This window comes from Cornus florida, unplaced genomic scaffold (genome assembly GCF_030987335.1).
Source record: "Cornus florida cultivar Cherokee Brave unplaced genomic scaffold, ASM3098733v1 CherokeeBrave_3.0.0_Hap2_Chr08, whole genome shotgun sequence".
NCBI lineage: Eukaryota > Viridiplantae > Streptophyta > Magnoliopsida > Cornales > Cornaceae > Cornus > Cornus florida.
The window spans coordinates 44,176,106-44,189,165 of NW_026775578.1; positions in this window are offsets into that span (position 1 = coordinate 44,176,106).

Below are 13,060 nucleotides of genomic sequence, written 5' to 3' on the forward strand. Positions count from 1 at the left end.
CAGATATTTTAATTTAGTTTAAATGTGATAAATCAGAGATTAAATTAGAAATTATCATCATTGTGCATGTTGAGTGGAGACCATAACATATCTGGGTTAAGTTACTTGATAAACAAACACGGTCAGCAAATTGGCATGCGAGTGATCTGTTATGAACGGAAGCTCCTCTGCTTCTAAACTCCTCCATGCAACAATTAACTGGTCTTTGAAATATTTTTCTATCTTCACAAAGTGTTTTTGCTAAGAATTAACTCGAGTCTAGGTGGAGTGACATGTGGAATTAAACGCTGCTTTTGAATGACAAAGAAAACAACACAAAAATTCTGTTTGCTTCAGTTTTCAGAGAATAAAACAGTAAATTGAAAAATCAAAACTTGTTTGGTTGTTAGTTCTTTGAAAATTTAGTTAAAAAAAGGTTTTGTTTTTAGAGAATTAGATAAATTGAATCAAACAGACCCAAAACGTTCTCAACAATTTGGTTTTGGATGAACTTTGAATGACAATGGTTATATTGCTGCTTTTAGGTTGTGACAGAGGAAAACTAAGGTGTTGTATATCTTGAGCATTTTCTTAGGGTCTAAGGGAAAATTTTAATTTTTTTGGATGGAAAGTGAAAGTTTTTGGGGAAATTAAGTTTCCCGGCATTTGATAAATTTTCCCAATTTTTTTTTCCCTCCGCATAAAACACTTCATATTTGTCTCTCTTCACTAGATTACAGACTTCATTCAAAATGTGAGTTTCCTTGTGTAAATTGCTTGTTTATACAATTATGTATTACTATTAATTTAATTGTTTGTATTTTTATGTGTACATACAAAATTGATTTATTTTTTCCTTCCATTATTGAATTATGATAATGATCAAGAGTTGTATGTAAATACATAAATGCTTATATATATATCTACTATTTGTGTGAAAACTATGGCTAGTGTTGGGATTGTCGGCCAGAGGAGAACCGGTTTGAAACTCATCTATCGTCCTCTTATCTATCACTTCAATTTCTTTCAAAACTCGACACATATTCATCTGGTATCACAGTCCTCTCTCAGTGTTCAAACCAGAGCCAAAACCCCAGCTTTATAACGCAAATATAAAATTGCATTATATAACATAAAAATTGACTTGGGTAATGTTGATCATGGGTGTTGAGAGGGACAAATTGGATATAGACCTAAATATAAATAATTATATTATTATTTTTAATAATTCTTGTCAATGAAAAAATTATTTTTAATAATTCATATTTTATTATTTCTTTGTTAAAATAAACAATGGAGTGTAAAGAGTATTTATCTAATACAAATTTATTTATTTTTTTAGTATTTTAAATTATAAGTGTATTTTGGTAGGTATAAATGTTTTCTTTTCTTTTTCATGTTATCCAAACTAATAAAATAATATATTCTCACAATTTTCTTCAAAAAATTTCTTACTAACCAATTGTACAATGAAAACTGGATTTTCCTTTATCCTCTCCCCTTTCTCTTTTCTTTCCCTTCACTTTCTTTTCCTTTTATTTTTTATTATAAATTTCCATCTATCTAAATAGACCCTAAAGTCAAATAAGAATGCTTGAAAATAGCTTATTATAAGTAAATATCTCTGCATTCTTGCAAAGTTTTGTACAGTTACCATTCAAAGCGATCGTCACATCTAGGGTGGGATGGAGTGTACCTTGTATGTTTTAATATCAGAGTCCATATCAGTCCAAGTATAATTAATATTGTGGCAAAATTCTTGTTTAATCTTGCATGGATGATCCTAATAATGAATTTTTATTTGCATCGAAAATTTCATAGCTTATCAACAGACCAGCTCTGACGCTAGCACTTACAACACTAGTCTACAATATATGGCAAGAAAGGAATAATAGGCTTTATAAAAACCTACCTTCATTTGCTGGTAATTGACCACCTCCAAGACCTCCAGACTAATTGGATGAGGGAGATCATCGATTGCTCTACAACCTCACTGGATTGCTCATAAATATCCGTTGCTAACTGTTACGGAAGCAGTAATCAACGACTATTTTTGCACCACCATTATAACTGACCATGGTCATGGGTAACTTGTTGGGTTTGGGCTTTGTAAGATGGCTTTTTATTTCTATGGTATGCCTGGTTAGGCTGCTTTGGGCCAATTTGGCCTTGTAAATCTTTGTTTATATATATATATATATATATATATATTGTTTGACTGAGAAAAAAATCATTGTGTGCAATTTGGATGACACTCGTATTATCACAATAGATAGGAGTGGTAGTGGATGAGGAAACCCCCATGTCCTGAAGGAGGCAACATAACCATATAAGCTTAGAAGTAGCATCAACAAGTACCCTATACTCAGTTTCTGCATTAGACTGAGAAACCACGGTATGTTTCTTGTTGGGCCAAGAGATGAGTGAATCACCAAGAAAAAAACAAAAACCCGTGGTGGAACCCAGTTTGAATACGAATAGGCACGAAGAATAAGTGATGATTGAGAAGAGAAATGAAGCCTATGAAACATAGTGTCTTTGAGATAGCGAATGGTGTGAAGAACTACGACCAAATGAGTTGATCTAGGGGCAACCATGAACTGATTTACTATATGAACAACATGAGAGACGTCTGGACGAGTGACAGTGAGGTATACCAGATTACCAACCAAGTGTCGATACAAGGTGTCATCATGAAAAAGTTCTCCATTATGTGGATTAAGTCTCACATTGTGCTCGAGTGGGGTATTTGTAATTTTACTGTCAGTTATCATAATTTTCGAGAGAAGATTTGAACTATATTTGGCTTGAGTAAGGTAGTAACCATCAACAACTATAGTGATCTCGAGACCAAAAAATAACTGAGAGGTCCAAGATCCTTCATCTCGAATTGATGACAGAGAAATAATTTGAGCTACTGAATTCCCGTCAAATCATCTTGAATGATGATTATATCATCAACACAAAATAAAAGAAGAATGATACCCTAGTCAGTGTGTCGAACGAATAGAGCTAAGTCGTAAGAGCTAGTAAAGTATCTAATATGAGAGATAGTCTAGCTGAATTTGGCAAACCAAGCTCGAAGTGCCTATTTGAGTCCATACAGAGCATGTATGAGCCGAAACACCTTATTAGGAGGATGATGATAACCTGGAGGATGCTGCATGTAAACATTCTCAAGTAAATCACCATTAAGAAATGTATTTTTAACATCCATCTAAAAAAGTCCCCAGTGACGGGAAACAACCACATTAATAAGAGTGCGAACATAGGGAAGCTAGACATGCAGTAGGAGCATATGTTTCCTCATAATCAATGCCATATTTCTGGGTGAATCCTCTGGTTATAAATTGGGCCTTGTAGCACTTATTAGAACTATATGAGCGCGTCTTAATCTTGTATACCCATTTGCATCCCACAACAGACTTTCTAAGAGACAAATAAACTAGATCCTATGTTTGAGTTTTGGCTAGTGTATCTAACTTTTCTTTCATTGCTGCCACAAGGGGTCAGATGATACCTCACGAAAAGTGTGAGGTTCATGTAAGGTTGCAAGGACGTGTTAGCAATGAAAATCACTAGGATATGCAGGTGGAGCTCTTTCCCGAGTGGAATGACAAATATCCAAAGTAGATGTATTGTCAGGTACCTCAGGTGGGCCAGATGACTAGGGATCGATCGAAGGAGGATTAACTGCTCCTGATGATTATGAAGGTTGAGAAAAAGAAAAAAAGACTTATAGAGAATGTTAATGGAGGAACAATAAATGTATTATCAAAGATATTGAACTTGGACAATGAATGAAACATCTTGTATTCTCAGAAGACAACATGACGAGAGACTCAGAGTCGTTTAGAAATTGGATCATAACATCGAAAGCAACAAAGTTGAGCACCTGGTTGCAATTTTGCGCATTCATGGGTTGGAGAAGAACAAAGTAGGCACACCTGAAAACTCTAAGATGAGTGCAGTAAGATGATTTGCCAAAGAGGAGTTCATATGGTGTTTGGATGTGTAAGAGAGGTGATGGTACACGATTGATGGTGTATACATTAATGAGAATTGCTTCCCCTTAGAAAGATGTATGAATAGAAGTAGAAAGGGTGAGTGACCAAGAAAAGTCTAGAATATGACGAAGTTTGTGCTCAGCTCGACCATTTTGTTGTGATGTGTTTGGACAAGATGTATGTGAAATAGTGCCATAATGTTTGAGTGTTTGAAAAAAATGCATTTTGTTAATATTCAATAGTATTGTCAGAATGATTTTTTTTTTTTTTTAAATGTTTTTGAAAAAATGAGTTAAAATCATTTTGGCAAAATCACTATATATGTTAAGCAACTCAGAATAGATTTTCATGAAAAATATCCACGTGAATTGTGAAAAATCATCAACAAATATCACTAAATACTGTGAGCTCCCTATGGTAGACAAAGATCCTCACATACATCAGAGTGAATAAGGTCAAAAGTAGAAGAAGTACAAGAATCACTAGTAATAAAAGATAACTCAAGTTGTTTGCCTGACTGATATGAATCAAAATTTCTAGTTTTAACTTAACCTAACAAGCCTTTAGAGACTAAGTTTAGATATGAGACAAAGAAGCATAACGTAAGCGAGAGTGCCATAATTCAAGATAAGGGAAATTGACCTGTGTAGATGCAACAGAGATAATGGGAGTAGGCAGATGAAAAGACGAGAGTTCGAACAATCGACCAATTTTACACTCAGTCCCAATAATTTGTTAGGTTTGAGGATCCTGTATAACACAACCATTAGAAGAAAATATTATATTCAAGCTTAACTAGGTTAATTGACCAACAGATAAAGGATTGAGAAAAAGTTTTGGTATAAGATAGACGCCAGGAGCAAATAATTGAGAATGAGAAACAGTTCTTGTATGACTAATGGTCATGGTAGATCCATCGGTTGTGTGGATGACAAGTGAGTGAGGTGTAGGAGTTTGAGTGGTATGAAAAGTGGAGTCAGATGCCATATGATTTTAGCAAGTAGAGTCAATATACCAACATGAATTCTTACTTGGTGTGGTAGAAAAGGAAGAGGAAGATACATCTTTGTTGGCCTAAGAATTTTATCTAAAGGTCAATCTGATGTTTTGATAATTATAAACCATTAATGATGTTTAAGATATAATATTTTCATTGAGTGATGTATAGATGATCAATATTCAATCCTCAATGATGAGCTAGAAGATCCATTCCAAGCATTCCAAACACTCAAGCAATGGATTCAAGTAAGCTTCAAAGTTGCAAGAAATCAAAGAAAAACTCGGATTTCAAAGATCACACAAAGCATTTCAAAGAAAGAAAGCAAGTCTTCATCAAGCCTAAACGATCATGGTCAAAGAATGAAGAAAATGGTAGATAGGATGGTTAGAGCTTAAGTTTTAATGTCAAAATTCATTTGAATATATTTTGAAGCTCAAAATTATAGTTCATGCATAGACATTCTCATTTCATTTTTCAAAGAACATAAAATTAGCTCATAAAGTTTATGAACACATTCACACATGAGCCACACATCATATGAAGTGTAGATAGGACTTAAATAAATTTATTTTAAGTTTTATACAGTAATGGAGTAGGCTCTATGAAAAACAGAGCATGCTCCATGAAAGACAAAGCATGCTCTTAACATTCCAGTAGGCTTTTTTAACAAAAATTTAATTCTTCCAACCAAAGAGCAGGCTCTCAAAATACGGAGCAAGCTCTCAGAGGCTAGGAGCTGGCTCAATGCAATGGAGAGCCGGCTTTCAAGGCTAGGGAGTCGCCTCCTCTTGTTTACAAGAGCCACTCCTTCTAGGGTTTTGAACTGCAATGGAAACTTTTTCATTTATTGCTTTCCAACCACCTCTAACAGCTATATTGAGCGTAATATTTCTTTATATATAGATGGTTGGTCTACAGAAGTAAATACATCATTAAAGAAAGCATTCTACAATCCTTGAAGATCATTAAAGAAGCATTCATTGAGCTTTCATTTTTTCTCTTACATTTCATTCCACCGTAGTGATTCTGAGCTTCATATATATATATTCATCTTTACTATAGTTGTGAGCTAAACTTTGTACTACTGTTTTTGAGAGATTCATTGTACACTTCATTTCTATTACAAGTTATTGTAAAGGGTTGGTGTGACCCAAAAAGAAAGATTAGGAGAAGGGTGTTCTCTTAGCAAGGAAAAGAAGCAAGGTTTTGCTTCAAATTGAAGGTTTACTCTCCACCATTAAGGAGAAGTTTTAGTGAAATTGGGAAGTCTCAAGGGGGACCTTAAGCCGAGGAATAGGAGTTTCCGAACTTAGCTAAATCGCCGAGTTATTGGTTGCAATTTCTTATCTCCATCTCTTTTATATACTTGTCACTTGTGATATATGTTGCTTGAATATCTCAATTGATTATTGCATGATAGTTAGTTGAAAATACCTTTTTATAAATTGCAAAAATCGGACATTGACTCTATTCACCCCCCACTAGAGTCAATTAGTTACTAACAATTGGTATCAGAGCCTAATCTCTAGAAAAAGATTTAACCATCTTAGAGAACGACCATGGCCAATACAAATTTTCATCAAGAAGGTCAATCTAATAATAGACCTCCGTGGTTTGACGGAAATGACTACAACTATTGGAAAATAAAAAATGAGAGCATTCCTAAGAGGTGTAGATATAGATGTTTGGAAAGCCACCGAACAAGGAGACCATGTTTCAACTAAAATAGTAAATGGTGAAAATATTCCAACAACTGATATTGAATGGACCCTTAATGACTGTAGGCTTGTACAATGCAATGTCAAGGTTCTTACTAATCTCTATTGTGCCTTAAGCAAAGACGAATTCAATAGAATTTCGGATTGCGAACCGGCCAAAGAAATTTGGGATAAACTTGAAGTTACCTATGTAGGTACTAGTCATGTTAAGGAATCCAAAATGAATATGCATGTCCATAAATATGACCTTTTCACTATGAACAACAAAGAAACTATTAGTGAAATGTACTCTCGTTTTATTAACATTGTGAATCCTTTGAAGGCTCTTGGAAGATCATATACATCGTCCAATAATGTGAGAAAAATTCTTAGGTCTTTGCCTAAAAATTGGGAAGCCAAGAAGACTGCCATCCAAGAGGCCAAAGATCTCAATACACTCCCCATAGATGAACTCATTGGTTCATTAATGGCCTATGAGCTTGAAATGAATGATAGAGATGAAGACAAAGACACTCAAAAGAAGGATATAGCTCTTCAAGCTACTACCAAAGAAGTCGCAATTGATAAAGCTCCTAATGATGATGAAGAAGAAGAAATTGCTCTCATTACCAAAACCGTGAGAAGAGTCCTTCAAATGAAGAAGTACCAAAAGAGTAACAACTTCAAAAGAAATGGTCCATCAAGTGAGTAAGGAAAAAGAGAAGCACTTACTTGTTTTCATTGTGGAAAACCAGGACATTTCAAATCCGATTGCTATACCTACAAAAATGAAAAGGAAATGAAAAAGAAAGGCAAAGCCATACGAGCTACATAGGAGGATGATGATTCAAATGGATCCGAAAGTGACGATAAACTCAATGAATTGGTCAATCTTTGTCTCATGGCCGATGAAGATGAGTTAAATTCTAATCATGACTCATTTGATTTAGAAACCTCTTATGATGAATTGGTTGATGCATATAACTATTTGCTAGATGCTTTTAAAGAATTACATGATGAATTAGGTAAAATGGTTCAAAAATGTGCTAGCCTTAAAAAAGAAAAGCTTATCATCTCTCAAAATCTTGAAAAATCTCAACTTAAAAATGAAACTTTGAAAAAGGAAAAAGAATTAGCTAAAGAATCGGCCTCAATTGATTTAATTTCTAAAAATGAATCATTGAAAGTTATTATTGAGGATCAACTTGTAACTTTAGCCAAATTCACAAAAGGTAGAGAGAATTTAGGCCTCATACTTGGATAACAAAGAAATGCTTATGCTAAGGATGGGCTTGGATATGATCCTCATGACAAAGATTCTTGTTTGTTGAAAAAGAGAAAACCTTTGAACCATTATTTTGTTAAAAATTCCTTTTCAAGTCCAAAATGCAATTATTGTAAAAAGCTAGGACATAAGATCAATCATTGTCATATTAGGCCATGTATGACAAAAGAAATTTGGGTCATTAAATGGACATATATGCCTCTTCCTAACTCTCATAGACCCAAGAAAGTGTGGGTACTAAAAGAAGATTACTCAAATTCTTTTTGTAGGTTTACTTGAAATCTTCATATTCATCCAAGGACAAATGGTTCCTTGATAGTGGATGCTCAAGACATATGACGGGAGATCAATTAAAATTTCGCTCCATCAAACCTCATAAAGGAGGAAGTGTTACATTCAGTGACAATTCAAAAGGCAAGGTCATTGGCATTGGAACTATTGGTATCTCCTCTTCCTTATCTATTGATGACGTTTTATTTGTTAAAGGCTTAAAACATAACTTGTTTAGTATTAACCAACTATGTGATAAAGGATATGATGTTTTGTTTAAATCGGATAAATGTATTGTCAAAAAGTGTGATGACCCTGGTTTTTAGGCCAGCGTGTCATGTGATGAACCGTAAGGATAATCCGATAACAGATCTGAATGCGGAAGCGAAAACAGAAAACAAGACTCTAAGAAGTCAAAGTGACCTTCCATGAGGTCGTGGAACTCAACAAGAACTGATGCCGAAGCAAAAGATCGAAAATATAACAAATAAGCCCCTAGGGGCAAAATAGTCATTTCTAAAAACTGTAGATTCGGGTGCCACTGAGCACACTGCTGGAAGGACAATGAAAAACTAATCAAGATGGACTCAAGAATTGCATGATTCGAAGTCCGGACGAAGGAGAAACGGCATGACGAAGAAAAACGAGCACTTAAAGCAAAAAGGGTAAACTGGTAATTATTCAGGAAGAACTGGGTGCAACTAAGCATATCGTTGGAAAGACAGTGAAAAATTAGTCAAGTTCAAAAAAAAATTCACTTGAATCGGAGTCCGGATGAAGGAGAAAAGCCCAAAAGAAGAATTGACGTCGCGGCGGCTCGACTAGGGGCCATGAGAGCCCCATGCGCACGCCCATGCGCGCGCCCATGCACGCTGTGCGCGCGTTGAGTGCACCATGGCTGGCAGCAGCAGCCCATAAAGCTGCTCTGGGCTTATTTTCCAGAAAAGTCCAGAACAGAGGTTGAATTTGGAGGCCTAGATGAATTTTTTTGCAAAAACACAATGAAGAAACCCCCCTCAAAATTGAGTTTTCTATGTGACTCACGAGAGAATTAAAAAAAAATGGAATATAAAATTCCCGAAATGCCCCTCCATGAAATCTGGTCATGGAGGTCCAAAAAGCTGCTAAGTTGGAAAACTGAGAGCTGAACTTCGTAAGCAATTTCCGATATCAAGACGACATTTTCTGGGAAAATACGGAAAAGAAAACCCCCCTAAAATCATGTTTTCTATTCAACCATGTTGAAAGAAGAAAATAAAACCACTATAAAAGGTCCATAATGCCCCTAGATCAGAATATGTAAAAAAAAAAATGCGAAATGAATTCACAAGAGGCTCAAAACACAAACGATAAGGTTTTGCTCGGAAACGACCATGCACGCAAACGTAACTTACCTATTTGGACGTGCTACAATGGTCCACGACTTCAATATACCACCGATACAAAATCCGACCCCCAACGGGCAAAAAGGCAAAAATGGAACTTGGAATGAAAACTCGGAATCCAAAAATACAAAACGGGATCAAATGACCGTTTGGCCCTTGGCCACACTTCATACAAGATTAATAAGACCCTATGAAAGAATGAAAATGGAATTCCCACACCCGATGCCACCATGGTGAAGCAATGACTTGCGATTTTTCAAGGTTTTCATAATATTTCATGAAGTTAAAAAGTTGTATAGAATACAATACACATGTCATTGGCCTCCGGCCTCATCTCATACATGTCAAATACATTGAAAGGAGTGTACTTATGTACACATTATATACATGGAATCAAATATACATATTTTGACATATAAGTCTACAAAATGACATTTCATGCTAACATTTGCATGAAATGGAAACTTGGAAGCTACACGACATCCAAGGAATGCTAGGCGTCACGAACCAAGTCTTCGTACCTGAAATATGCCCCAGTATCGTAGGAGTGAGTAACATAAAGCTACTCATAGGAGATGAGCATGCATCGACCTAGCATTTTACAAATTTATCACCTTAAGGTGAAACATGTTAAAGGGGCTCATGCCACCTAACGTTTATGTCCAAGTGAGACTCGAGGAGTATCCTAAGCTACTTTAGAGTCTAAGAAACAAGAATCATGATATACATACGTGTATGAAACGAATCATGGTTGGGATAATCCAAAGAACACGACAAGAAGAATGCTTGAGCATAGATTAACATGAATTGCATTTTCAATACAATTGAACTAGGTCTAGAGTAATCCATACAACATGACAAAAGCATATTTGAATACAAAGTTAACAAGAATCACATTATCCATGCAATTGAATAACAAAAGAGCATGTTATACAATGCAACAAGGTTTAAGCTCTCAAAGCCATCAACTTAGAATCTAAAGCACAAAATAACAGTAGTGGTTCATGCCACCTAACGTCTATGTTATAAATCAATCAATAGGATCAATCCTAAGCTTTATTAGAACGTCAAAACACGATTTTCAATATCGATGCAATTTAACCTACATTGGAACTTCCAATACAACGCATGAAGCACAATTTCGCAAAGTTAACATCCTGTAACTTAAAATGGAACGACAAATAAGAAACAACAAGTTACAACATCATCTAGTTATCAACTTGAAAATGAAATGCAAAATCAAACAAAGAGGATACTCAAACGTCACGCCGGATCAGACTGACAACATAGTTACTTTAGGGTTACTAGCCCATGGGTAACCTCTCTATGTGCGCACTAGACTATATATAGAGGGACTATCCCCCGTACTAGAACCACGTCCTAGCCATAGTTAAACAACGACATCCCCAAGTTTCCAAAATCAACAAGTTGTGCAACAACGCATATATCAACAGGAATATGCAAGATAATCAACTATCTACTAAGCACAACCAAATTTGTATACAATACATGCTCTAAATCCACAACTAATATGATATGATGAATGTCGAATCTTCAGTGTGCGATTCGTTACACGCTATGCATGAAAGATGTTAAACACGAAGTGTGCAAATCATTACACATGGCAACAATATATTCCATAAGGAAAACATATTCTCAGGAATACAAACATAACAACTATGTTATCCAATGTTCAAAACATAACCAATTGAATATACAACAAGTCCAAGTCCATGATTTGAATATAGAAATCACTTCTAAAACACAACTAGATCAAGGAGCAAATTGATAGAATTTAAATAGATAAACACAATTAAATTCTTTAGATTCCGATTCAATTCCAAATAACCTCAATTTAATACATGTTAAAGGACATGGCATGGTCATCACCTATATCCATTCTAAAACTCAATTAGGTTGTTGGAATAACAAAGTAGAACTTTAATTAAATCATGCTAATTTAATTACCAAGGTTCTAAAGTAACTTCAAATGGTCCACAATTAATATATACTAGTAAACAAGTCATGGCCAATACAAATATCAAGTTAAAATCTTAATTAAGCTAATGGGACCTCAAAATAGATTTTAATTAATTCTTTTAATTAAAATCTCTAGATTTTCAAACTTAACCAAATGCTCTCAATTTAACATACCTTAGAGAACGTGCCAAGGACTAATGTAATATCACATTACAAGTTTATTTCATTCAATTTACGACCATGCGAATTAAACTTTCACTAAAGTTAAATATAAAACAAAAGTTGCAATTCTCATGCAATAAATCCCAATTTAATACATGTGAACAACTATACCAAAACTTAATTTTCTAATATGCCACAATACAATTCCAAGTTGTATATCACCATGAGGATTAAATCTTAAACATGGAATTTAATTAAATAAAAAGTTTCAAAACCTAACCGAATATTTTAAATCAAATATATGTGAAGCTATATGGCATGTAAATCAAGAATATCAAGTCAGAATTTAAATAGAGTGAATAGTGCACTCGGGGCAAATTAATTAATAATTACTAATTTTCAAAACACCTCCAATCACTTTCAAATTCAACTATGTTGGAGAGCATGCTAAGGCCTAATTTAATATGCTAACACATATTGATTTCAAGCTAGTTAAGGCCATGTGAATTAATCTTTCACCTAAGATAAATATTAAATAAAATCTTTAATACTTATTCAAATGTTCCAATTTTAAAACACGACAATGAGCATATCAAGGGGCAATATAAAATCATGCTACATGTTTAAACTAAGTCATGAGTAACCGGGAAAATTAGATCCCGTACAAGAAAAGTAAATAATAAAATCTCTAAATTTTATATTTAATCATGCAAACAAGTAGAATAAGTATCACAAGCATGCTACATAACAAGAATTTAAACCTAGAACATCTCCTACCTCAATTTGAGATGAAAATCTCAAATCCCCACCGAAATGAAAGTGCTCCGAATCCGACTATATCGAGAGGTTTTGTCGGGGACTACCCCGGGAACAAGAATCCGCAAGAAGCCCCATGAAAATCTCAACTTGACTCCAAACCCGAACTCGAAAAATCGTCGAAAATGAATTCTAATAAGGGGGAATGGTAGAGCACGTCGAGGGGAGCGACAGACGTTAAGGCCGAAGACTTTCCATCAAGGAAAAGTGAACGAAAAGAGGAAAGAGAAGATGGCAGCACCCCTTGGGCTGCCATGGGATCTCCAGGTCGTGCATGAAGAGGGGAGAAGATGAAAAATGAAATATCTCATCCCCCTTTTATAGAAATCTCAAAAAGTGCCTCGAACGGGCTCTATCGGGTCCGAAAAAGTAAAATTTGAGCAGACGCGCTCAAATGGTAAAACTTTGTGAACAAAAAAGATTCAAAATGATATAATATGAATAACAGAAGAAACGGCGTCGAAAAGTGAGTCCCGAAC